Source organism: Sciurus vulgaris (assembly GCF_902686455.1).
Source record: "Sciurus vulgaris genome assembly, chromosome: 4".
Classification (NCBI taxonomy): Eukaryota; Metazoa; Chordata; class Mammalia; order Rodentia; family Sciuridae; genus Sciurus; species Sciurus vulgaris.
Genome location: NC_136464.1, coordinates 42,119,992 through 42,147,150, shown reverse-complemented (window position 1 = coordinate 42,147,150; position 27,159 = coordinate 42,119,992). Strand labels below are relative to the sequence as shown.

Sequence of the window (27,159 nt, the reverse complement as noted above, 5' to 3'; positions counted from 1 at the left end):
TCTCTTCTTTAGTGGCAACTTTGGAGTTCACATGGGGGTAGGGTAGAATCGCAGGATAAATGCTTCCTGGATTCTGAGTCACTGCATGGAGAAGATATTTCCTAAAGACATATCTAACCATATCAGGCTTGGTGTAAATAAGAAACATATCCGCCTCTCTCCACTGTCTGCCTCCACACAGCAGACAGAGTAATATTTCAGAAGTATTCAATCAGTTCATTCACTCCATTATGGTTTAGTGTCCCCTGAAAGTTCATGTGTGGGATAACGCAGGAAAGTTTGGAAGTGAAATGATTAGGTTATAAGAATTTCAACCCAATCAAAGTAGTAATCCCCTGATATGGATTAACTGAGGGTAACGGTAGGCAGGTAGAGTGTAACTGAGAGAGGTGGGTCACTGGCAGCATGCCTTTGGGGTTTATATTGTGTTCTTGGTGAGTGGAGGTCTCTCTGCTTTCCAATGCCACTTCCAGCGGTGCTTTCTTCCTTAGCAACCTTCTTCCATGTTGTTCTGCCAAACCTTAGGCCAAGAGCAATGGAGCTAGATGTCTATGGACTGAGACCTCTAAAACCATGAGCCCCCAAATAAAATTATTCTCCTCTAAAATTGTTCTCATCAGGTCTTTTGGTCAAGCAGCAAATAGGCTGATTAAAACACACTCCTTCATTTAAAATGTTCTCTTGACACCCATTTAACATAAACCTAAACATTCTACCACTTCCTTCCAGTTATCGAAAATGGTTAATTGGCTCTCTGATTGTTCCAAACGTTCTAAAACTATCCCCAGGCTTTGTACACGTTCTTCCTTCAGAAACGTTTTTACCCTTGAACTACTCTCTTGCAACAGCAGTCCCCATTTTTTCTAAAAGAATTCCTTGTCAACCCTGGCTAAGTTGAGTCCCCTGTGAGGTGTCTCTTGATTGACCTGTTTCATTTTTGATAGCATGTATGATCAGATGAAATAGTGCAACTTGCATTATAATTTAATTGATAAAAACTTTTTACATTATCTCTCTCTCTCCATTGGAATATAAACTACCCAAGGACAGACTATTTTTAAATCCACTTTCAGCAGTATACTCAGTACTTATTAAAGTTCCTGACACAGAGTAGGCACTCATTATCACAAAAGATGAAGATACGCATACCTATCTCTAAATTACTATAGGTGTCTGGGGTGCAGATCTCAAAGAATCCTAATGTAAGATCATATAGAGCTTTCCTTCAACCAAATGTCAGAGATCAGTTGTTCTCAGAAGCATGAGATTCTTCTGACCTGTGACTAGGCTAGAATTTGGGCATGTGATGATCAGCTGTGATTGGTTGAAAAGTATGATAATCCCATTTGCAAGAATAGGGCTTCTGCCCTGGGCTTTTAGACAGAATATTTCACAATATAAAACATGCAGATATAATGAAAAGAAAGGAAACCAGAACAAATACTTCCTCAAAAGAGAATACTCCATTACCTATCAAACAGAAACATATCCAATCTAATAAAAGAAAAAGGCAAGTTGTAAGCTTATAAAATATTACAGTGAAATGCCTAGTGATGACATAGTGACATGAGCACAATTATATTACAGGGTAAACTGATACTCTGTGGAAAGTGACTTAGCAGCATGCATGAAGACCATAAAAGATACATCTCTCTCTCTTTTTTCTTTTTCTAAATTGGTGTTGGGGATTGTAACCCAGGGGGTGCTTATGTGCTTTAACCACTGAGCCATATTCCCAGGCTTTATACGTGTGTGTATGTGTATGTGTGTGTGTATGTGTATGTGTGTGTGTGTGTGTGTGTGTGTGTGTGTGTGTGTGTGTGTGTATTTAAAGATGGGGTCTCACTAAGTTGCTTAGGGTCTTGCTAAGTTGCTACAAATACATCTCTTCACCAGTAATTTCAATTATAAGTAAATTTCCTAGTCAAGGACTTCTATATATTAATAACATGCCAAAGGTATACACAAAGATGATCACCAGAGATCATCATCTAGTTCATCAGAGAACTAGACATAATGGCTAAAACAACAGAAAGGGAACTACTTAATATCCAATTATATGAGAATTTTCAAGTGTCTATGGTCTATCCCCTGGATATAACATTAGGGAGCATTATAAATGTCTGTTAGAAATAATAATAATTGTAACTAATGATTATTATCACTAATATTATCATTACCGATGCTAATCAGTATTAACATTAGAAAATGTCATGACCCTGAATGATGTGTAGTAATGATCAGAAGGGGAATCCTGTAACTGTTGAAGAAATATTTACTTGAAATACAATGCATGTTGTCTGTGGTGAAATGAAGGCCCTGAGAGAAAAGGACATAGATGAATGGAGATTCTGGGTGTTTGCATTCTTGCAATCTAAAGAGAGAAAAGAGCCAAGAATGTGTAAAAATCCAACTAAATGGAGCAGAAAGTCTGGCCCAGTCTGAATTGCAAAGCACCACTTCTGGTTGCCCTGGTTACAGGCCCCTTTCTCTTGGTAGTGATATTATAAAGGAGACAAGTCACATGCAAATGAAGTAAACAGATCTTAGGAGGGAGTCATGTTGGCTCCAAGGAGCTGTTCTTTGGGGGCAGGTCTGGGGAGGTGTTTGAGAAGGGTTTGCACAGGTGTCACAGGAGAACATCATAATCAAAATAAGGAGGGACAGCTGCTGACAGAGGAGAACACCAGATTTGCTGTCACTTCCACTGAGATGGTCCCCATCACACCCGTGAATCCACAGATTCACCTGTCCAGTCTGATACCTTTTGTTACATGAAAGAGGAAACCCCAGGACTGAAAAATGTAGAGCTTGCTTTCCATAAAGGTGGGAAATCAAGATTACATGACTGAAAAAAATAAAAACTATGTACTTATACACACACACAGTCGCACACTTAATGTAAGTATGTAAATATTCAATATTATAAGTGTGCATGTATATGTAGTATGTGCCATATGGGAATATATAACAAAAAGATAAATTCAAAATTTAAGGATGATTTTTTGTTGTTGTTTTTGCAGAACTCGGAATTGAATTCAGTCTCACATATGCTAAGCAAATGCTCTACCATTAAGCTACATCTCATCCCTAATAATAATTTCTTCAAGTAATGAAATTATTACTTTTCTTTAGAATTCAATGCATTTTAAAACTTTCTACAATGAGTGTGACATTTTTATAATGAGGAAAATTAAGTATAATTCTAAAGTCAAGCTTTTACGTAGGCCCAGCGTGTGGACTTGCTATTTCCACATCAGTGGCCGGTTCAAAGTATCATCACCACACACACCACACAAGCTAATCGGTCACTGACTAGCCAGGACAGAGACACATCAGTCTTCCCAAAATGGTCTTTTTTCAATCCACTTTCTTTAATGAACCTTGGAATAGACAAACTGTAGAAAGAGTTGATGTGCCCCTTGAGTGTGTCTTTACGATTCTTTTAATTGGTGCAACACCAAAGCACACACAATCCCAGTCCTCAGGCCTTTTATGAGTTAGAGTTGATGGGAAACACATCCCAGAACCAGCACTGAGCCCACCTTCCAACTGGAGAAAGTGCAGAAGTCTTGATCTGTACTTGTAGGGTAAAGACTAAGAAGTGACTAACCACCTCTGGGGCTTGGGAAGGCCTTGAAGGTAACCTCACACCATTGTTGGGTCCTGAATACTACCTGTCAAATCACACACCAATTTATGAATACTTAATATTACTTATATACATATTAATGATATACAGACAAATTGTATGTCAACATATTATATAATACATATATATATGTTGTTATAATGCATGTATATAATAGAAATTTTACAAGTGAAAATAAAGATGAAATAATTGTTCAATATGATGCCAGACATGATAATATTATCATTAGTGAATGCCTCAAGACCCAATATATATTGAAGACAGGGTTCATAATTAACCACTATAAATTTAATTTGATATTTTAAATAATTCCATAAGTAACTTAAAAATTTTTAATCAGCTTTCTGAAATATCAATATATTCTCATTGTCTTACTTTATAATTGAGGTTTACATGAGTTCAGACTAAGATCTGGAGAACTGTCCACAGTTCACAATAGGAAATGTCCATTTTCATATGTCAATTCGGTTTGCCTTGCAAGCATTATCTGTCCTGTTAGTATTAGGCTGCCCTTGTTGACAGATAACATTACAGCTATTTTCTCTCATTCTTGTAAGGGGAGTTTTAGTTAAACCTCGGTATTATCCACAAATCCCTTACCAGTCAAATATGAATTACAATACATATATTTTTTAAATCAAACCAAAACTTAAGGCACTCTGTGTAGAAGTCCCTTCTCTTTCCTGGGGCATGCTACAATCAGTGCTTCTTAGAGTGTGACCTGTGGGCTGATGCCAGCCCTCAACGAGGTTAGCAGAGAAAGCAAAAGTGTTTATCAACATCCAACACACTGTCAGATTACTCTGTGTAATCTCATTTAACTAAAAGAGGGAGGGGTATTTTGTATAATTTAAGTTTTTAGAAAATCAACTTTTTTTACTTTATGAAAATATGGGTTGGTGGCAGATTGAAATAAAAATAAGTGGTCCTTCAGAACAAATGGTTGAGAAGCACTGGCAGAGGTGACACCTGGGCACAGGTGGAGAAGGGGACATTGTCCAATGTTCAGGTGATTCACTATAAAGGTGCAAGCCACCTTTAGATTCAGTTTGTCACTTATATAGACAGAAAAAGGAAGAGAAAACAAAATGTACCAGCTCCCTAACTCCTTCTTCCACATACCAAAAATGTTGACATTAAAACAAAGGGTCTGGTTGACTGTAAATCCAGTTGTGGTACATCTCATTGTGAGGAGCCAGCTCTAAACTTCAGCCAAGTGCTTTCATGTCCTGCAGCTTCATCCTGAGACGGGCAGGGCAGAAAGCCTTACACGTTAGAGGATCCTGGCTGTGTCAGGTCAGCACAGTCCCACCAGGGCAAAAGGGAACGGGAAATGGCCTCCCAACAGCTCCTCAGAGGCCCCCTTCCTCTCATACTCCACGAGGATGGCAAGGTATTCCCACAGCACGTCCATCAGCTGCAGATCCACCTGTGCCTGCCTGGCCTAAATAGTAGCATGCAGGGTCTCCAGAGCATCCTGGTAGAGCCATGTCCCTACAAACACAGTGTCAATCCATCTAGTAAATGGCGTCCAGTTTAATTTCCTTCTAAAGCTTTAGGCAGGGAAAAGCCTATGAAGAAATGTTCTAATTAAAAGTAATACTTCAAAAAAATATAATTTCTTATATTTTTCCCTAAAGCTTATGTTTTGTTATTTATATTTAGATTTTTAGTGTAGCAGGAATTAATTTTTCTGAATGAGTGATATAGTGATTTGTTTTTTTCAAGTATATAGCTAATTATTTTAATACTATTTTCCCCATTATCTGAAATGTCATTGTTACAATTAATTTCTTTTCACTGCCTATTTTGTCTATTTAGTTTTTCAGTTGTTTTCTACGATAACTTTGTAAAGTTCCATAAAATTTTGGTTTGAGTTTTTTTAAGATTGCATTGATGTTATAATTTATTTCTGAAAACCTGGTACAGTATTTTTGCCTTCAATTCCAAAACATGATGTGAATCTATGTGTTTAGATTCTATTTTCTGTCCATGAATAAAGTTTTAACTTAAAAAAAAAAGAAATCCTTCAAGATCCAGTGATATGACCACCTCACTCATGGGATCAGTGATCAGTAATATCTTCACAGGAAGCCAGACTTCACATAATACCAGCCTGACTGGGTACCCAGACACAACAAATGGAGTAGGGGTGGTGTTTCCATTAGAAGTGCCATTTTCCAAGTCCAGACAATGGTTCACAGAGCTATTCTTTCTATTGAGTCATCAATATATTCATTAATTAAGGAAGCATTTATTGAAGTCTAACACCTGGCAGAATCTGACAGGCACAGGTCACAAAGATGAATGGAACATAAGCCCTGTCCTACAGAAATTTATATTCTGGAAGGAGGAAAAGTAAAATTAAAAAATTTAATTAAAATCATGGGTTACATATAAGAAGAGAGTTTGTAGAATGCACTTTAGAGAAACAGAAGAGTGATCCTCTGAGCTAAGGAGATTAAGACAAAAAGAATCAGATATAATATTAAAGTTCAAGAGTGAATATGATTTTCCAAAATAGAGAATGATACGATAGCCATCGTTAAAGCAGAATTATACACAAAGCAATGGAGGTGAAAGAGAATGTGCCATGCTCAGAAATCTCCCCTTTGCTTCAGTTCTATCCAGTGGGCCAAGAGAAAGACATGAGGACATAAGGGGCAAAGGCTGAGCTTGGAAATCAAACATTGGTTCAAATTATAGTCCCTCCCCTTACAGACTGTATGACCTTGAGCAGGTAACTAAGCTTCTTGATTCTATTTCTTTGCCTACAAAATAATGAAATTATTACTTACATGCCTTCCAGAGTTACTTACAGGAATAGAGTAGGCTGTATATAAAATGACTGGCATATCGTTGGTACCAAATTTATTTTTAGCATTGCTATGATTTTTCTTAAAGAACTTGGGATGATTTTGAATCTGTCTAGTCTTTCTGGCAAGGGCAGTCCTCTTGGTATTTGAAGCAGTCTAATCATGAATCTATGAGTTTTCAGTCTTTTTTTCTCAGCTTCTCTTCACACTATTCCTTATGAAGCATATTCTTCAGTTGTTACTTTTTATACATTGACAGAGGGGCAGCTAGCAAGGGACTCTGGACTCCAGACCGGACTGAACCTAGGCAGGTGTTTCAGATGTCTGTGGTAGATGTGAGGGCGATCTGGCTGCAACATCTCTCACGTCATTGAGCACCAGGGTTGATTCATTTGCTCTGACTATCTAGGCTGGTGTCTTCTTCCCTCATGGTTCTTTGTGCATCTTTCCCAAAGTTGCATGCTCTGTCAATAGAGGAGGAGCTTTCTTGGGTCAAGGGTATACAAGTAGCTGTGCATCTGTTGTAGCAAACAAACCACCCTAAAACCCAGTGACTTAAAACAACTACAGTTCATTATTTCTAACAGTTCAGTGGGGCTCACTTATGGGACTTCATTCAGGTAGCAGGTCAATAGGATGCTGAGATGATTTGGCCTTTTGCATCACAAGGTCTGCATCCATGGCTCTTCAGAGTCTAAGACAGCAAGGTGGAAGCTGCCCAGTTGGCTGAGGCTGTTGAACTTCTGTGATGTCACTTTTACCATTTTCTATTGACTAAAGCAAGTCACAGGCTGGCATGGATTTTCATAGTGAAGAGGATTTTCATCCTCTTGCTAAGGAGGATCCCTGCTGAAATGAGAAACTGCTGCTCTCAGAGCCCTTCCCAAGCCACAAGAACAGATTGAAACCCTGCCATGCACTGGACACTACTGGCAGTAACTCCAAACCTTCCCTCTCTGTGGTGCTCTCTCTTCTACTCTGGCTACACTTTCTCTCTCATCCCCCACCCACATAATATGTACAACATCTAGCCATTTGTCTATTCATCCTACAAAGAGCTATTTGCCCCTATTTATTTTATTAATCAACACTTACATAGGTTATGCCAGGTGCTCCTCTGAGCACTGTAAAAATACATACTTCTCTACTCCTCTTGACAATCTAATGAGGTTGACACCATTACCAAATCCATGTGCAATGGGGAGATAGGCAGGGAGTAGCTCTCAAGCTTAAGAGTTAATGATTGCCAACATGAGGGGTAAATTTTTATCAGAATATGCTCATTGTCTGCCAGCTACTTTCATGCTCTGAGCTAAGTACAGAACTTGAGGCACAAGAATCAGACCAGACTTAACGGAGAGGAAACATGAAGACTCAAGGTCCAGTCCTCTGGCAGCCTCAATGACTGTAGTGCCCTTTGAGGTTGTGCCACCTCCCTCCACAGGAAGAACCAACACCTCACTTAGCAACACCTCCCTGCTCATCACCTGAAGGAAAGAAAGAAAGCCTTCCCTATGGCCCAGGCAGAAAAATTCCTTACACAGATGTGAGAAAGCCAGTTGGCCAGCTGTTACCATGGTGAGAGGAGTCTCCAAGATGCTGAGAGGGGCTGGAGCCCAATCTGCATATAGCTGGGATGAGGGGAGAAACTCCTCCCATCCCCACTATGGAGGCTGTTACACACTGGAAAATGAACATAATTGGTTTCTGATCAGGGCAGGAAATAAAAAGCTTCCAAGTATGGGTAGTCTTACTAATGTGCAGAGCATTCTCAGGATAATGGTTGACTGTGTTGTTGAAAGAAGGATGGGAGAAGCTCAATTTGAACAGAGTCAAAGAGTGTGACAGAGCCTACAGGGAACACTAAAGAGTGGGTATAGAATTTCGGTTTGATTATATACTGGTATATGGTTCAATTTGAATTAGGTTCAAATTCTAGCTTACTCCAAATATACTGAGTGAATCTAAGCTAATTGCTATAATCTCCAAGCCTCAGTTTTCTACCTGCAAGGTGGGGATAATCATCACTATCTGCTAGATTATACAATACACTTGCTAAAAATGTGTCTTACGATTTCTTGTAGTGCAATAAATCCCAAAGCATGCTCCTACATAAAGAAGCATTCTAACAAGGAGTATAAGCTCCCACTAGAACAGGAAGGCTGAGCAGGCAGGGGCCAGTACTCCCATATCACAGCACTCCTTGTATAGCCTCACACAGGCCAATCCTCCTTGGGGACTGAGGAAATCCTAATGAATGCATTGACTGAGGGAAGAGACGATGGTGATGAGCGAGTATCTCAACACTCATACTCCTTGATTCAATTTCTGCTTTTGCCACTGCCTAGCTATATCATTTTGGGCAGATTCCAAGGCCTCTTTGTACCTCATATTTTTCATCTGTAAAGTGAAGGTAATAACCATTTCAATTATCTTCTGTAACATTATCAAATAATTGCAAAACTTAGTGGCTTAAGACAACAATCATTTTTAATTTTATTTATTTGCTCATCCTTTTGCAATTTAAACAGAGTTAGGCAACAGCTCATCTGCTCCACATAGCGTCAGCCAAGGAAGACAGCTGGGGCTAGACAGTCTTCTCCCAGGATGGCTTCATTCAAAAGGCTGTTAAGTTGGTGAACTTTCAGCTGGAACCCCAGCTGGTGCTGTTGGCTGGAACCTCAGTTTCCCTCTGTGTAGCCTCCCCCTATTGGTGAGCATGATGGTCTCAGGTACTAAGACCTTTGCATGACAGCTAGCTTTCCCCAGAAAGACCCCCATCTCTAAATAAAATACAAAAAAGGATTAAGTGAAGACTTCCAGAGAGCTTAAGGCTGAGGGCCAGCACTACTGCAGCTTCAGTTCTGCCACATTCTGTTGATTAAGCAGGCCACAGTCCAGCCCATTTTGAAAGAAAGGGGGCTGCACAATGTACGAATGCCAAGAGGCATGATTCAATGGATACCGTCTGAATAACAGTACTTCACAGTCCCATCTTTCTCATAGGGCCATTAATAGGATTAAATGTATCCATATTGTGTATGTAGCACTTGTTAAGTTGTAAGTGATCTACTAGGGTTGAGTGACAGTTCAGTGGAATGGTCAAAGTCAGTGGAGCACATTCCAGGCAAACTGATTCATTCTTACTTTTTACTAGGAGACAAGCTACTTAACCCTGGTGTGCCTCAAATTCCTCATTTATGAAATGGAGATTATGGTGTTTGCCTGGTGGAATTGTTGTGAAGATTAAGTAAATTGATAATTGTACTAACAAAGTGCTGAAAATCTTGCAGCACATAGTAAACATGATGGAAGTGCTCACCATTACTCTAATCCTAATCAGACCGACTCTAGCCTCTGAATCTTGGCCCTGGATCAAGTATAAACTCTTCCCAGGAAGCAAAGTGATGTCTTCAGAGGCACTGTTTTCCTCCTTGTTCTTGGATTTCCATCAAGGTGACTGAGAACCTTTCCCTCCCTCTTGCATCCTCATGCTCCCTGCAAGACAGGTCAGTCTGATGGGTTACACACTTTCTGCTGGCTCCTGGGTCAGCCTTTGGCCTGTTGCACCCTTTCAGTTCCACAGCCTGGACAAACATTCTTGAGTAAAGATCTGCAGTCCCACCCAGTCAGGTCCTGACCACTCCACGTTACTGGAAAGGATCACACTTGCTACGTTCCTTTTTCTTCCTGAATAACAAACACCCTTTTGGAATACTTCCTTGACTAATCACTACTTAGAAATGACCCTCCTGGACAGAGAGAACTGTCCTCCTGGGTGGTAAAAGGCGATTTGCACAGTGATAGAAAAATAACATTTTTATCCAATCCATAATTAGGTCTAGAAGAAACAAATTAAATGAAAGCAAAACTGTTTCTTTAAAGCATGAATACTGATCTGCATAATGATGTACATTTAATGATTTTAATTTCCAAGGGAAACTATTTTTTAAAATGAGTTTGGAAAATGTATTTTTCCCTTCAATTCTATGTCTATAAAGTTAAGTCCCCAGGCCTGGTGTGCACTGCCCCAGCCTGCAATCCTAGCTAATTAGAGATGACATTTTAAACCTAATACAGCAAGAGTGTCTTCCGCCTCTGAGAGCACCCTGCCATGCCAGGTAGAGAATTAATGCAACCAGGAATCAGTCCAGAAAGCAAGAGCTCATACCACACCACCACCACATTCTCAAATCCTCATGTTTAAGCCTTCCCAGTAAATCCCCTGATAGGAACAATTATTATTGAGAATATATGAAACAATATTCTGACATCCACATAGTGGTGCTCTATTTTACCTCTTTGGGAGGTGGTATCACAACCTAAAGTTCTGAGTCAGACAACCTGTCTGACTTACATTAGTTCAGCCATAAATGAGATATATGAAAAGGTGTTGACCTTCGATTGTTTTTGACCTATGCAGATGGCAATTTTGTCTGGTTCAGTTTTATTAAATACCTGACATATGGCAACTACTCAAAAGACTTTAAGGGTTATTATTAGTATTCTTAATAGCATGATTTGGGCAACTCAACTATAAATGGAGATACCATCTACTTCCCAGGTTATTGAGAAAATTAGATGAAGGGTAAGATAACATGATTGTTACTCTGCTTGGCACACAAGCCACTTTCAGAAAAGTGTAGTTCCCTCCCTTTGCTCATTTTGGGTTTGTCCCATTCAGTTGCTGTTCAGTAAATAAAAGCAAGCAACTCAACCAATCATACAGGGTCCTGAACTCCACAAAAGTATCTTTACACAGTGGTGCTTACCTGTAATCCTAGTGGTTCAGGAGGCTGGGGGAAGATGATCACAAGTTCAAAGCAGGCCTCAGCACCTGAGCATGGCCCTAAAGCAACTTACAAAGACCCGCATCTCTAAATAAAATATAAAAAAGAACTAGAGATGTTGCTCAGTGGTTAAGCACCCTTGGGGTTGAATTCCTGGTACTAAAACTAAAACAAAAACAAAAAAAAAACCAGTATCTTTAATCCTGTCCATGTATTGGAAAAAGGAGTTGAGGCCCGTCACACTCCTTGTATTAGCCAGTGAAACAGGTCAACAGTAAGTGTGCCTTTGCAACGCACTCTATGGTTTCTCAAACATGACCTCCCCAATTTTCCTGTTGTCATACCTGAGAGCTCCATGAGGTAGAGCTAAGTCTTTTTCTTTTTCTTTTCAATATTTTTTGTAGTTGTAGATAGGTAGCATAACTTTATTTTATTTGCTTATTTTTGTATGTGGTGCTAAGGATTGACCCCAATGCTTCACACGTGCTAGTCAAGCACTCTGCCACTGAGCCACAGCCTCAGGGTTTTGATAAAATGTACCTCCCTAGGAAAGCTACATCTCATGGGCATTGAACCCCAGCAGGGCCATCAAACTCCACCTGAAGCAGCAAGGTTCTCAGTTGAAAGTACAGGTAGAAAGCATTTCTCCACTGTGGGCAGATTTGCCCACTAAGCACTCTTACCCATGAGATGTGGCTTTAGCATCATGGAATTGATAATCTAAGAATACTTCTAACTTTAAGTGAAAAGCTTCAGTTTGTGGATCCTAGGTGAATTCTTAGAAAGTTCTTCTAAAGGTAAAGACTGAGCTCAGCTGTACAAACAAAAAATAACTTCATAGGTATCCCAGGAAGAATAGAGCACCTGCCATCCACAAGGCACCTGCCACACACTATTTCAGTTTGTTCTGTCAATGAGGCTTGCAGTCAGTATTACAATCCTCACTGAGTCCCAGAGAAACTAAACAGCTGGCTCCTGGTCAAATACTAAGTGGAAGATTCATATGTCAAATACTAATGGTTTTATCTCCAGATAACCAAAAATAGCAACTTTGAAGACAGTTTGTTTGGGCTTCAACAGAGTCAGGAGTGTGTAGAGAGGATGAATTGACTCCTATGATTTCTAGATTTTGTTCATCCATTCAAACAAATATTTACAGAGCCCTATCCTGTCTCAGGGGCCGGGGAGTCATTGCCGAGCCAAGGACAAGGTCACTGCTCTCCCAGTGCCCACTATGAGCAACTGTAAGAGGAACACAAATGAGCAATTACACTGTTGTGCTGTGCAAGTAAGCACAGGGCAGCCAACCCAATACAGGGTTATCAGAGGAGACCCCCTAAAGAAGCAGCAATAACAATGAACTCTAAAGGGTGTAAGCCAGGGAGGGGTCCCAGGAGACAGATAAACTTATCATGGGTCCCCAGTAGGTTAGCATCCAATAGAAAAAGCTCTGGAAATGTTGAGATTCACACTGCCAAGCTCCATCTGTCCATCAGACAGTTCCTGTGCCACTCACCCATGCTATCCCAAAACATGCACTCTTTCAAAGTCCCATTGAACAGCTCATTTGAGTATTGCCAACTGAATTCTGCAATTCAGAAGAGGTGAGGATACCGTAAGAACAGAGAACAAAAGAAATGCTTAAGACAGGGAAACATTTTTATCAGCCTACTCAAAATGTAGTTTGCTCCTCTTCAATATGTTGAAAACATTGAAAAGCCTTTCCAAATATCTCAAACATCTGCTGAGTGGGCCAAGTGCCCCCTCCCATTCACTCCACCCACAATCTCCGTATCTATCAAGCCTCAATATTAAGTGACGCTCAATTACAACATGTATAATTTTGTACCACAATCCACAGTCAAGGGCCCATGCTGGGGCAGTCTGTCCCCCACTGTCCCCTGGGTGTTCACAGCAATGCCTATGAAATGCATGTGCATGATAATTAAATTTGGTATAATTACTTTTCCAAATGATCACTGACACTCCATTGTTCCGAAAGGATTAATCCTCAGAGCCTTCCAAATGCAGTCTGGTTCCTGGATCTAAATGAGATTTCAAAGAATGTAATTTATAATAACTACGATCCCTAATGCACATTTTAATATATCCCTTCTTTGTTACAGTCATTTGCTGGTAAAATCCAGCAGAATTAGAATTCTCCCAGGGTGATGAGCTACCTAACCACAGATGCCAGCCGGGCTGTCACAGACATTCCACTGTGGAACTTGAACATGTAAAAGTCACTTCCTGATTGGCCCCAGTGCAGGGACTCTGCCTCAAATTGGCTTCCTGCTTTCTTGCTAAACCCTGGACTGCATCACAGGCCATGGAGAGTGGGAAGGGACTGCTTGTTCCCTTCCTACTGACCGAAAAAGTGGCTGGGGCTCCAATGGCCAGTGAGAAATCAGGACACAGAGAGCATCGAGGGCAGGAGATGAGAATTGCCAGTCTTGAAGTTGTGAAAATGCATGACCATCAACTCGGAGGATGGGGGAGAAATGAGTGCCTGCTATCAGCCAGGTGATTTGCCAGGTGCCTGATATGCATTTGCTCTCTGATTGAGCACAATCATCCCAGGAGACAGATATTTCTACCCACATTAACACAGGAGGCCCCTGAGAAGCCTCAAGGTTAAAGCCTAGACTGAGGTCACACTTAGCACATGACAGGCAGGTCTAGGATTTCCAAGTATATCTATGAGACTACAAATCCCAGGGTCTTTCTGGAAACCAGAAAAGCACAATAGAACATGGGACATCTGGGGAGAAGAGGGTTGGTACCTAGAAAGCAAGCAAAAACCTGCTGTGGACAGACAACTGGTGTCCTCTGTAAATCAAGACTTGACTTTTGCATGGACTGGTCAGATGAGCTGGAGTCTTGGTCTCTGTTGCCAATAATCTAGAACCAGCTGTTCACTGTAAATTCACATGTCCTTTTCTCTGTATTCCTATCTGCCCCATTCCCTGCCTTCTATAGTCTTTGGAGGAAAGGACACTACAGTTAGGCCAACTGTCCAAGATGTCCACTAAGATAACAGGTCCCAGTCACATGTTCTCTTGTGAAGAGGAGCCAGCATGATAAAGTTTCTTTGAGGCTGTGAGAGCAGAGGACAAGGAAGGCCCATTTGCCCTCCTTTCACTCAAGGATGTCTGACACTCCATTTGCCACCACACCTGAGGAAGCATGTCTACCCCACTGCCCTTTGATGTACATATTGCAAAAAACATTTTCCAAGTGCTACCGACTTCTCAACACAATACCAATTTAACTGACTTAAAGAAAACCCCCAAGTGACAAAACATCATTGTAGACATCACCAACCTGGGTCTCATTTATAACATACCTTTTTACCTTATTTAATAGAAAAGGACAGTACAAACAGCATTCCCACATGACTTGGGTATTTCTGCTCTTTTAAACAACATCCTCTGCATTAGTTAGAATCTTCAGTATTTAGACAGATTTGAATATGTATAACATTTATTAACCGTAACATTAGCACTGACATTTCAATTTAATCAGTGTTACTACAGACGAGTAAAGTAATTTTCCTGTACTCATACATAAACAGTATTATCTTTTCAATTCCAAAAGGTACCATTTCGTGATCTAAGATGCTCAGGGAATAATTTCATCTCTGCAGGGGGTTGGGGACAGATGAGGAAAATCAGGCAACATCTCTGTGAGACTGCATTTCGAGATTAATACAAGAATTACAGAGGAGGCCACAGAGAGGGAGACAGCTGGATACCTCAACATTAGTTCTTAATAAAAGTTAAATAAATGTGTTTTCTGCCCATAGGAATTCAGTCCACTCAGGAACAGGACAATGAGTCTCAGAAATGGTGAGTCTTTCCATGAAGGATGACAGGAGGTAACCAAAATGTTCAATAAGTTCTTGTCAGGCCAATGGGGATCACTGTTTAATAATCAGAGGGATCCAATGCTATTCAATACTGAGGATTACTCGGGAAAGTGATTGTTCTAAAAGCACCATGCAGAATCCCCCGGATGAGTGTTGTGCTTTCAGTAGGGAAATATCTAGCAAATCAACACACCACAGGGCCTCAGAAACAAATTTGGGCCTGTGCCTGGTCCTGCATAGCAGTTTCTGGCAGCATTCACAAGCCCTTGATGAGACCCCAGAGAGACAGAACAAACCAGGACAAAGGAGGTTTTCCTGATCCCTTAAAAGTCAGCCTTCACAGTGGGCCTGGGCTGCCACAGGGACCTAGGAGATGAAGGTCAAAAGGCAGATGGAGGTCCAACCTGTGCTTGGGGTTGCCCAGAGCCCTTGAAAACACATGTACACTCTTTCCTGAATCTGAGTTAGTAAATCTGTGGCCTCGAGTTCATCCTCCTTGATGCTAAATACTTTTCCTCCACTCTCAAAAAGAAAAAGAAGGCAGGGGGAATAAAAAGCAGATGTTTCTTGCAACTACAGATGTTTCTTACTCTACTTGTAGCTTACACTTCTGGTTAATGCTACACATCAGGCATGGAATGTACCCAAGCACAACTCAAGGAAAATAAGAGAACACTGAAAACAAAAATCAAAGTCACTTAATTTTAAAACTCTGATTTGAAAATGTGTAGGGTCATCTGATTACATAGCATAAATCCAGCAGGGATTTTTTTTTTTTCTTTTTTGTCCCAAAGAAGACAAAGCAACTGATTAGATGGTCTCTTTGAGGATTCACAGTGTATCTTCTTGGATTTGTTTTTGTTGTTGTCACCCAGTGTATCTTATACCTGGTAATTTATTTAGAATTTAGAATGTTCAAACCAAGAATTTAATGCATATCTCATTTAATCTTCAAAATAATCCTCTAACTTTGGATTATTAATATCTCAATTTTCCAAGCTGATAAAACTGAGGTTCAAAGAAGTTGAATAAACAGCCCATGGCTGCACAGCAGGCAAAGGGCTTACCTAGGGTCTCATCTTAGCCTCCAAAACCCATGTGTTAAGCATCCCAAGAGGCATGGGAAGTGAACTTGGCTGCCCTATAACAAGCTCCACATGCACGGGGAGATTCGGCTAAAGGAAATGACTTAGGTTTCAGGGCACTTCTGATGCTCTAGTCCTGACAATTGTTAGGGAAGGGCCCTAGCAACGGATACCCATGGTTTTGGTTTTATAAAATTTGAAAATATAGATACTTAACTGAAGTCATTGAAGATACTTGTTCCAACTAACTCCACAACCCCACTGTTTTGGGGGAGTATTGGGGATTGAACCCAGGGATGCTTAACCACTGAGCCACATTCCCAGCCCTTTTTATTTTTTAATTTGAGAAAGGGTCTTGCCAAATTGCTGAGGCTGGCTTTGAAGTTGTTATTCTTCTGCCTCAGCCTCCTGAGCCGCTGGGATCACAGGTATGTGCCACCATGCCCGGTCAACTTCTCTTTAACCACACTTTTTCTCATGTCTACTGCTGCTGGAGCAGCTGTTAGAAATTTTAGGAAGCTACCAGGTGCAGTGGTGTATGCCTGTAAGTCTAGCAACTTGGGAGGCTAAGACAGGGGGAATCACAAGTTCAAAACCAGTTTCAGTAACCCAGCAATTTAGAGAGACCCTGTCTCAAAATAAAAAATAAAATGGGCTGGGGATGTGGTTCAGTGGTTAAGTGCTCCTGGGTTCAATCCCTGGAAACACACACACACACACACGCGCGCACACACACACACACACGTACACTCACACACATAAAGAGAAAAGAAATTTTAGGAAACTAAGTTTAAATTTATTAGTTTTTACTTTAGTGGGATATATGATCATGGTCTAATGTCACTTCTGTGCACAGTTAACTTTCTTTCTGGTTATCACAGGCTGGAAATCCAAGAATTATTATTACCACTCTGTGTGCTGACTTACCTGGCCTCATCCTAGAGAGGTACACAGGCAAGGTGGTATATCATGGCAGTACAGGTCCTGCAGCTCCCCACACCAGATGTGGAGGAGACACAAGGTTAGAAATAACCCAGCTAACCCTGGGAAAGTCATCCAAATCTTCCCACTCACATACAAGAGAAACTTGGGAGAAGTGAAAATTAAACAATAATCTTAAATTAGCAACACACCAACAATGATGAGCTAAATAAAACTTTTCTGAATCACTTTCAATAAAACACTTTCAATCACCAAGGCAGGGGAAATATTTAATTATCTTTCTCCTCTCTCTGAAGAACAATTAAACTCAAAAGAATCATTGTAAGAAGAGAGGATCAAAGATTGGTCCAAAACAAGGTAGGGAAATAAGTGTTGTAAAACTGTGTGCAAAGCAGTTTACATATGTGTATATTTATGTGTGTGATTTTGTTGCATCTATTAGTTTTCTCATGACTTGTATTATGACTTCTCTCTAAAAAATAGTTTCATATCTGATTTTATGTTCAAAATATTATTTACTTCATGTCTCACAAAACTCTATCTTGGCCTGCAAAGATAACTAGAAAGTAGAAATTTCTCTCCCACATATTAAGGATAGAGTGATGCTCTTCCTGTTTTCTATAATCAAATCCACATATGTGACTGTCGAATCCCAACAAGGCCTAGAATAAGAATGACAGAACTATGTGCCAGAACTCAGTATCAGGGCTGGACTTCCCACATGCAGCTCTTTTAAAAGTCATAAGTAAAATTTCTTTTTTTGCTTGGCATGATAAGAAATGAATAGCCAACTTTTTAAGCAATATAGCAATTTTACAAACTCATGTAATTCATTCTACTTTGAGTCCATCTTTTTCACAGCATTACCCACCTCCATCCCAGTTTTATTAATTTCATAACTTTCATTATCGAGGCTCCAATTCTATCACTTTTATTTTCTTATCCTTTTTTGGTTTCATTAGCTGATTCAAACTCTTTAGTGAATCAGATTCATTAAAAATGCAGCCAAGTTAAAAAGTGTATCTACAAGTGTGCTCATTTTTATAATGGGAAAATAACTTTATATAGAAACACATATAAATAGACAAACAGGACCCAGAAGTCCTGAATTGTTACCATTTTGCTGAAGTTTCTGGCTTTTTATTAACTTCTCCACCAGTAAGAGTTGCTGGGGCTGAGGAGTAATGGAAAATGGTCAAGGTGGAATTCAGGGGAAATGAGTGAGCATTTCTTTACTTATCTTTCGTATGCTTGAGAAGATGACAGTTTCCCTGTGGCTTCATGCTTCCCCTACCCAGATTCCACCTTTGGTATTTCTGTAGACTGGCAGTATATACCATCTTATCCCAAGGTAGAACCATTTGGCAGAATTAGCAAAGTCTGAGACATTTGTGGAGAACTCTCTCCTTGCACATGGCTGTGGGTGGTACCTAGCTGCAGTGACTACAAAGGCACATCAGACACCTGGAATCTTGATGCTGTTTGTGGGAAAAGGAATCCTGTTGATAAGAGAGGCAAACCATAAAGCCCTGGGAAGCAGGTGACAAGGTTAAGAGATGCATAGCCATCCCACACACAACAAAATGCAAAAACCAGAGCCCTTGCCAAAAGTTTTATCACCTTTTGAGGAAATCTCAGGCTAAAATCCATTAAGACAGAATGAAAGTTGAGAATGCTTTTTCCTTAAGAAAGTATGGAAAATATGATGTACTCACTGAATGTGTTGGGATAACTAGGTGACCCTCTAGAGTAATATTAAGTAGATCCACTCTTCACACAATGCACACAATACATTCTGGAAATTCTAGGTGAATTCCCAGAAAATCAAGGATTTAAAGGCAACAGATTAAAACTATTAAAAAAAATACAAAAGGAAATGTGAAAAAAATTATTTGAAATCTAGAAAAAAAATGGTAACTGAATTACCAACTGAACCTTGCTTATGGTAGAAAGAAAGAAAGAAAGAGAGAGAGAGAGAGAGAAAGAAAGAAAAGGGAAAAGAGTAGCAATATTGTGAGGAAAATATTGACAATGTACAACACAAAAGATAATCTCCTTGCTGTATAAAAGTTTTATAAACCAATAAGAAAGAGGGAGATCAATAACCCAACCTTTAACATGGAAAAAATTTATGACTGGCAGTTAACAGAAAAAGAAAGGCAAATGGCTCTAAAACATCTGAAAAGATACACAACTTCACTCGGAGTAAGAAAAATAAAAATTTCAATTGTTTTGTGTTACTATTTTTCACCTATCATTTTGTCAAAAAGTCCAAAGTTTGGTAAAGTACTATATTCACAAGACTGTCTGGATGTTAGTACTTCCATACATCATTGATAGGTATAGAAATTGACTCAATCCCAATAGAGGGCAACTTAGTAACATTTTGCAAACTCACATACACACACACATCTACATACTTTTAATCAGAATTCCATTTTTAGGAGGTGATCTTTTTAAAATGTTTTTATCAGTGCATTATAGTTACACATAATAGTGAGGTTCATTCTGACATATTCATACATGCATGGAATATAATTTGCTTCATTTCAATCCCCAGTATTTCCACTTTCTCTCCCCTGCCTTTCCCTGCTCCCGTTCCTCTACTCTCCTGGACTTCCTTCTATTTATTTATTTTTTAAATTGGTGATTTACAGATATACATAAAAGTGAAATTCACCATGGTATTCATGTATGTACATAGCATAATTTGATCAATTTCATTCTGCAGTTCCTCCCTTTCCCTATTCCTCTTCCCTCTCACATTTTATTCCTCACTTCATTGGAGCATCCACATATGAGAGAAAACATTCAATCTTTGAATTTCTGAGTCTGGCTTATTTCACTTAGCATGATGTTCTCTGGTTCCATCCATTTACCAGCAAATGCCATAATTTCATTCTTCTTTATGGCTGAGTAAAACTCCATTGTGTATATATACCACATTCTCTTTATCTAGTTTTCTGTAGACAGGCACTTGGGCTGGTTCCATAACTTGACTATTGTGAATTAGGGTGCAGCAAACACTGATGTGCCTGTATCACTATAGGATGCTGCTTTTAGTTATTTTTGGATAAATATCAAGGAGTGGGATAGCTGAGTCATATAGTGATTCCATTCCTATTCTTCTGAGGATTCTTCATACTGCTTTAGGAATTGACCTTAAAGTTATTTGCACACACTTGTAAATTAATATCCATAGCCAAATTTATTTATTCAATAATATTTTCAAAAATGAAAAACTGGAAACAGTCTAAATGTCCATCAACTGGGTACTGGTAAAATAAATCATGCTTTATTCACTCAAAGAAAAATATTATACCTGTAAAGAACTAAACAAAAAACTTACAGTAATGTATATGTAAAGAAAATGAATAGGAAATTCTTTCTAAAATAAAAAGAAAGTAGCTGCAAGAATACTTGTCAAAGAGAGGGGAGATATGAAATATATATTCCTATTTGTTTATGTGAAGTTTAAAGAATGATACATAGCAATTAAGATTAGCCATCTATTCAGGCAGGGGGAAGTGAGAAGCACACAGGAGTTACTTTATTTGTGGGTGTAAGGAAAATTTTTGCTATATAACACTGAAAACATTTTTGAACCACATGAATGTCTTATGTAACCAAATAATTTAAAAATCAAAACAATTTGAATCTAATGCATTTTAAAAAATAATAATTGCCTGGTATCAGGGGAAAAATATGATCAGAAAAATTTTCTTTTGTTAGTGGTCTTGCCAGTGAGGTGGTCTAGGCAAAGATTTAATTGGGGAGTTTTACCTGGAGAAGAAGGAAGACCACACAGGGAGAGAGAGATCAGGGTGCTTCCAAAACAAGGGAAGGGATCGGCCTTCTGTTGGGTCCGTTTCTGGTTTTGTCACTTGAGGGGGCCATCTCCATTTGTTTGCAGGATGTTTTTCAAGCAGACCTGTGTTCCTGCAAGTGGGAGGGCAGCAATTTGTTTCCCAGGAGAGGACTATTCCTGCTGAAGGAGCAGTCTCAGTTCCTGCCATGGGGCCATTGCTCCCACTCAGAGGGGTGATATCATCATGGGGTGATCAGCCTGCCAGGCTCCCCTGTTTCTAGAAGATGTAGGACAATAACTGGAAACTTCTAGGTCGCTGCTCCAGGGTGTCTGGAACAGGACTTTGTGAAGGCAGTCAGTTGAAAGTCCCTGAAAATGTCTCTTGAATGTATCTTAGTTACTCTTGGTGTCCTCAGTCTTGAGGGGGTACGAGATAGGTTAGGTAAACTTAGGGACAGTACATCTTGTATTGTCCATCTTGAAACAGACATTCCTTAAGTGATTAACGTGCTTATATGCAGAAGGTCTGGGGAGCGCCTCTGCCTTCATCCCCATGGTGGGCCCTGACTGCTTCAGTTGGAAGCCACTTACTAAGAGACCTGAGTTTGTATTCTACTCTTGACATTGACCATCTCCACGTTCCCAGCCAAACAGTAACACCACTTGGCCTTACATGGTAGAATAAGAACGTTACTGCCCTGAGAGGAATCTACAAAGATTTAGCAAGCTTCTAAGGCTACAGACCCAAGAATGAGCACTTAACATATGTGATACAAAATAAAAATTAATCCTCAAAACAACTCTTTTATAAATGAGAAAGTGAGGCTTAGATTAATTACAAGATTTCCTATATTAAGATACCAAAGGCTACTAAATAAATAAGAAATGCTCCCCCACTTCACTTACAAGATATACAGATACACATATTTACAAGACTGTGCCAGGGTCCTGGCTGGGGCAGAGCTGACAGCCACCTGTGCAGAGAATGGCACCAGCTAGCATAGCCTATGCTGAGACAGAGAGCACTGTGCAGCCAAGGGGTGGCAGCTGGGGGTGACAAGACTGCCTAGAAGCTGGAACTCAAGATGGGGGTGCTTCTCCAAAGCTCAATGACAGAGTGCCAAATCCTACTGGGGCTGACACACCTTGATCTCCCATGGCAAATTAGCACATAGAGTCATTCCTCAGTATCCACTGGGAATTGGTTGCAGAGTGCTCAAGTGTCTTATAGAAAAAAACCTAGTATTTGCATAAAACCTATACACATCCTCCAGTGCACTTTAAATATCCCTAGATTACTTATAATACAATGTAAATGCTATGTAAATAGTTGTTAAACTGTATTGTTTAGGGAATAATGACAAGAAAAATAAATCTGTGCATGTTCAGAGCAGATGCAAAGTTTTAAAAAAATATTTTCTATCAGTAGTTGGTGGGATCCATGGATGTGGAACCCACAGATACAGAGGGCTGACTATACTACAGATCGGTCCAACATCCTCTCCCAGGTCAGAGGAGGTTATCTGTAGGTCAGTAATGGCAACCTGAACTGAGTAAGATGAACTGTGTAAGGAGAAGCAGGGACAACACTGCAGCCATGATTTGGCAAAGTCCCCAAATCTCTGCTATGCTGTTGAACCTGAGTCCACTTGTCCTCGTGTGGCCTCCTCATTAGCCAAGAATAACAGGGACAAAGATGAGGAAAGTAGTGAGATTCCAGTTATCTTTATTTACAGTAGATAAAGGTATTGTTATCTGGATAAAAACACACAACAAATTTAATGGGCTAAATCAATAAAATTCACCACTTCCCACTATGCCTGGAAGGAGCCTGTGCCAGCACACACCCAAACCATCTCCACTACTCCAGCCCAACCTATAATCACAGGTTATATTATCTGGCTTGTCAATCATGCCCTTTGTCCTGATATGTGGGCCTCTAACCCAGGGAGATGCTGATGTAGCCAGAATTGGCCCCTGAGCAGAGGTCAACTCTCTACTAAAAGTCCGGGTCCCCTCTCTATCCCAGGATGCATTTTTCCCACCAGCCTGCAATCTTGCCAGCACTTCTTTGCCCTCTCAACAAATCCACTTATGCCTGGATGTGTCACCATAACTTTTGTCACAGTGGGTTCCAATTCTGCTGAACATTGGAATTCCCTGGAAGTCTTTAAAATGCACTGATACTGGCTGCTACCCCCGGACTTGTGTTTTAAGTGGGATGGGGTGGGACTTGGGCATTGGAAATTTTCAGAGCTCCCAGGTGATTCTAATGCTCAGGAAAGACTGGGGACCCATAACTTACTGCCTTCTCATTTTTCTTTCTTTGACATTCTCATATCATCTGTCTTCATGAAAATTATAATCTAAGGCAGACAAGACCTATACAACAGGAAATACCCAATTTGGTTTGCCTTTTATCTACTAAGACTTTTCAACTGGTCACAGTTCAAGATAGGAGGAACAAAAATCCCCCCACTTCTGCCCCAGGAAATCTCTTAGTGCCAGACAAATCAGAAATATTAGTTGCCATAACTCAGGATATCACATTAGACAGCAAGGGTAGATGGAATGGAAGTCACTGTACACTCTTGTGACTATATTGAAGAATGAATGAATCCACACCTCAAATGTATTTCTGCCCATTGCTTTTCATCTTAAGATACATTCATTTCACCAATTCTTGGGTATCAGTGCCAGTTTCGTTGCCCAGCCATGTTGTCTACAAGAAGATGCCATGTTCCCCTGTGGAATTCAGGAGATGGGTACATAGGAGGTGGGAGTGAGAAACAAAGGAACTAGGACTGTCATAGAGGAGGAAAGGGGTTCTGAGGAGCACAAATAGGGAGCACTAGCTCTGGTGGAAGGGAAGCTGGAGGTACCAGAGCAGCTGAGGTACCTCAGGCTCCTGTGAGGCAGTAGGGTCACTTCAGTGGGGTTGTGGTACAGGGAATCAGCCATGGAGTAACAAGGTGATGAACAGTTGGCTCCCCAGTAAGAGTGATGGCAGCAGATGGCACCTGGCAATGCTGCTCCAGGGCTAGGTGTTAAGACAATGTAGTCGTCACTCAAAGAAAAATATATGCTGTGCCAGGCTTCTGTTTGTCACTATAGGCCCTCAGAATTCTGTGATGAAAATAAAAAATGATACAGTTCCTGACCTCAGCAAGCTCATTTTCTACTGCAGGTGGGGACCCATCAGAAATAATTCCAGGGCAAGGGGATAAGCATGCCGCGCATGCTGTGCCAATGATTTGGATTTTCACGTACAGTCAACAGGGAACCAAGAATTCCCAGCAGGAAGAAGACCTCAGCAAAGTATTTTAGCAAAACTTCTGAACTAGGGAAGAAGTCAACGTAAGGCCTTCGAAGCTGTGGACTGACAGATATTAACTGTGCAGAGTGTGTGACAAAGACAATATCCCTAGGTAATGGCCATATAAATGAAGGGGACGAAGGAGAAGAAAGCATCTGAGAAATCTGAGGGGCTGACCATTTAAATACAGAAAGTTCTAGAAATGATTTCCAGCATATCTTCTGTATAGTAAAATACTTTCTTTCTTCCTTCTGTTTATGTGACCAAGTTGCTGCTCGAGGAAAGTTGGGTGAAAAAGTTCCACTGCCTTTCAAAGCAGGGAAATGCAGCTCCAAAATCCTGGACCCATAAGCCCTTGTCTTGTTTGCTGGTGTTTCTCACTCTGTGAAGACCTCCAGGTAGGTACAGAACATTTCAAAAGGAAATGAGCTTCCATTTTTGTTCTCGTTTCTCTTTGTCAGAAAAATCCAAAACCTACCCCAGGAGAGTGAGATCTCTAACTCAAAGGTAGTCTTCTCAGATTTCCTGTTGGGGCAGTATCACTGCCACATTGCTCAGTCATAAGTGTTTACTAACCACCTACTATGTGCTCCCATTAGACACTTACTTACTACTCCCAGATGTTTCAGGACAGAGGCCAAGAGAATGATCAACTCCTTTACAACTCAGAAAGGACAAGCTCAGCTGCTCCTCTCTCTGATCAGATCTGAGTTTTTCTGTTTTAATTAAAACATGTTGGATACCAGAAAGATGGGACAGCATTTGACAGCGTTATCCACTAGACAAGCTGAAATGTGACGATGTTAAACTGCCCTTTTCCAGGCATGTTCTCCTACCAGTTTACCCCTGAGCAAGCATTCAGTAGTACCTCCTAATCTTACCTAACAGACTGCAGCATAGCAGCTGCCTAGACATCTGGAAAGGAAAGGGGGCGCCAGACACAGAACTGGTAGGTGGCTTTTACCATGGAATCATGTTGAGTGAGTGGGACCTTTGTATGAAGATGTCGTTGTTCTTGCACACCAGTTAGAGGCTGAAGAAAAGATGTCTGCTAAGGACCGGAAGGGGTGACAACTAGGGCAGGGCAAAGTCCTGTGCAGAGTCCCTATTCCATTCAACTCAGGTCAGGTGCTCAGGTAGTTCCAGGTAAGACTGGGCAATCAAATGGAGCAAAGCTGCTCCACCTCGTGTCATGTTCAGGGTGAGAAAGCTGGGCCCCTTGCCTCTACCCAGAAGCCCCAAAGCTTCAGAGCAAATTTACTCAATAGGAAAGGAGGACCTTTGAGAGAGGAGCTGGTAGAGAATTTTTTTTTTTCATTTACCACCAGGTTTCATAAGAGGAAGAATGAGTTTGTCACTGTTACACACTCATCCAGTTTAAAACCCATGTAGATGCCTTTATGGAACACCCTATTTAACCTAAATCAGCCTTGGTTCCCTCGGCAGTGATATGTGGACAATAATCCTTCCCTTTCAAGACTAGGGGTCAATTTGTACAATCTAAGAAACAACAGGCTTAATATGAGATTAGATGTACCAGTGGTACTCACAAGCCAACTTTCCGAACACCCTTGGGTCAAATCCTGCTTCACCCCTGCCAGTCTAATGGCAATGGGGGAGCCACACCTCCCTGTGCCTCCTGTTTGCAAAATGGAAGCCAATTATCAGTCCCTAATACTGAAGGCCAGGTCACAGTGGGACAATGATCAAATTAGTTATTGGATAGAAAGTGGTTTGAAGAATCCCTGGCTCACAGTAAGTACTTGTTGCTATTATGATTTCCAGAGTGCATGGTCTTGTCAGAAGACTGTGGGCCCTGATTAGTCTATAGTGGGCACAAGTGCACTTGGAAACCTAGTCCACAAAGGAGTTCTGGGCAGCCACCTGGCTCAGGAGTGCAAGGGAGTGAATGATTGTGTCACAGGTCATTTCCTCCAAAGCCTGCAGAGCTTTGGGGCCCTCATTCTGGTTCCTCAACCAGAAAATCAGATGAGGAAGTAGGTACTCATAGGAGGAAGAGCCCACATTTGAATCTCTGCTCTCAGATTGAGCATGAAGGCAGTAGAACCCAATTTTAAAAAATCAATATTGAATCAAGGATAATTTTTCCTCTGCTAGAAAGAAACAAAAGCTAATTCCCCTGGACTCTCAAGTCATAATATCATTTGGAGAAGAACATTTCCCTTCAAATATTAGGACACTTCTATATGTTCCCATTATGCCACATGAGGACTATTGGTACTGCCAGAAATTAATCTTTTGTCCTATGAAATCAAAAAGGTGATTTTTTATAGCATGTCTCTGATGAATGAATAACCTTTACTTTTGTAAAATGCAACATTATTAACTATATAAGCTATAATATAGTGGCAATTGGCCAGTTGCAAGTGCCTAGTTCGGATGTGAAAATATATATATGACAGGAGATAGTAGTTAACAGCTGGTTAGTGAGCTACAAACTTTCCAACCAGAGAACTTGGCTCAGCAAATGTGAATTTATTACTTTAAATCTCTTGTGTAAAATTTGTATTCAGTGAATACCTACTATATGCCTGGCCTTGTGTTAGACCTTTTATATAAAGGATCATATTTTAAACCTGTGAAATAAATATCACTGTCTCCATTTTCCTGCAAAGAAACAAATTGGTTGCATATTAAAAAAAAAAAATCTAGTTCAAGGTTACAAGTCAATAGCTGGTGGGGCCTAAATTTGAACCCAGAAAGGTCTAATCTTAGAAGAATGCTTGTAATCAGTAGGCCCTGAAAATGTCTCACAGAGCTTGATGGTTATTTAGAAGATCAGGAATCCTCAATAGCTTAACACTGGTTTGACCTATTTTTGTTAGTCTTTGTCTCAAAATTAATCTTCCTAAAGGCACAAA

At 40.3% G+C, this 27,159-nt stretch overlaps 1 protein-coding gene across 3 annotated transcripts in view; it reads right to left on the bottom strand.

The window, feature by feature from the left end:
• Nucleotides 1-27,159, bottom strand: part of GRID1 (glutamate ionotropic receptor delta type subunit 1) — a 753,528-nt gene that overhangs the window by 135,657 nt on the left and 590,712 nt on the right. The window lies entirely within an intron of this gene.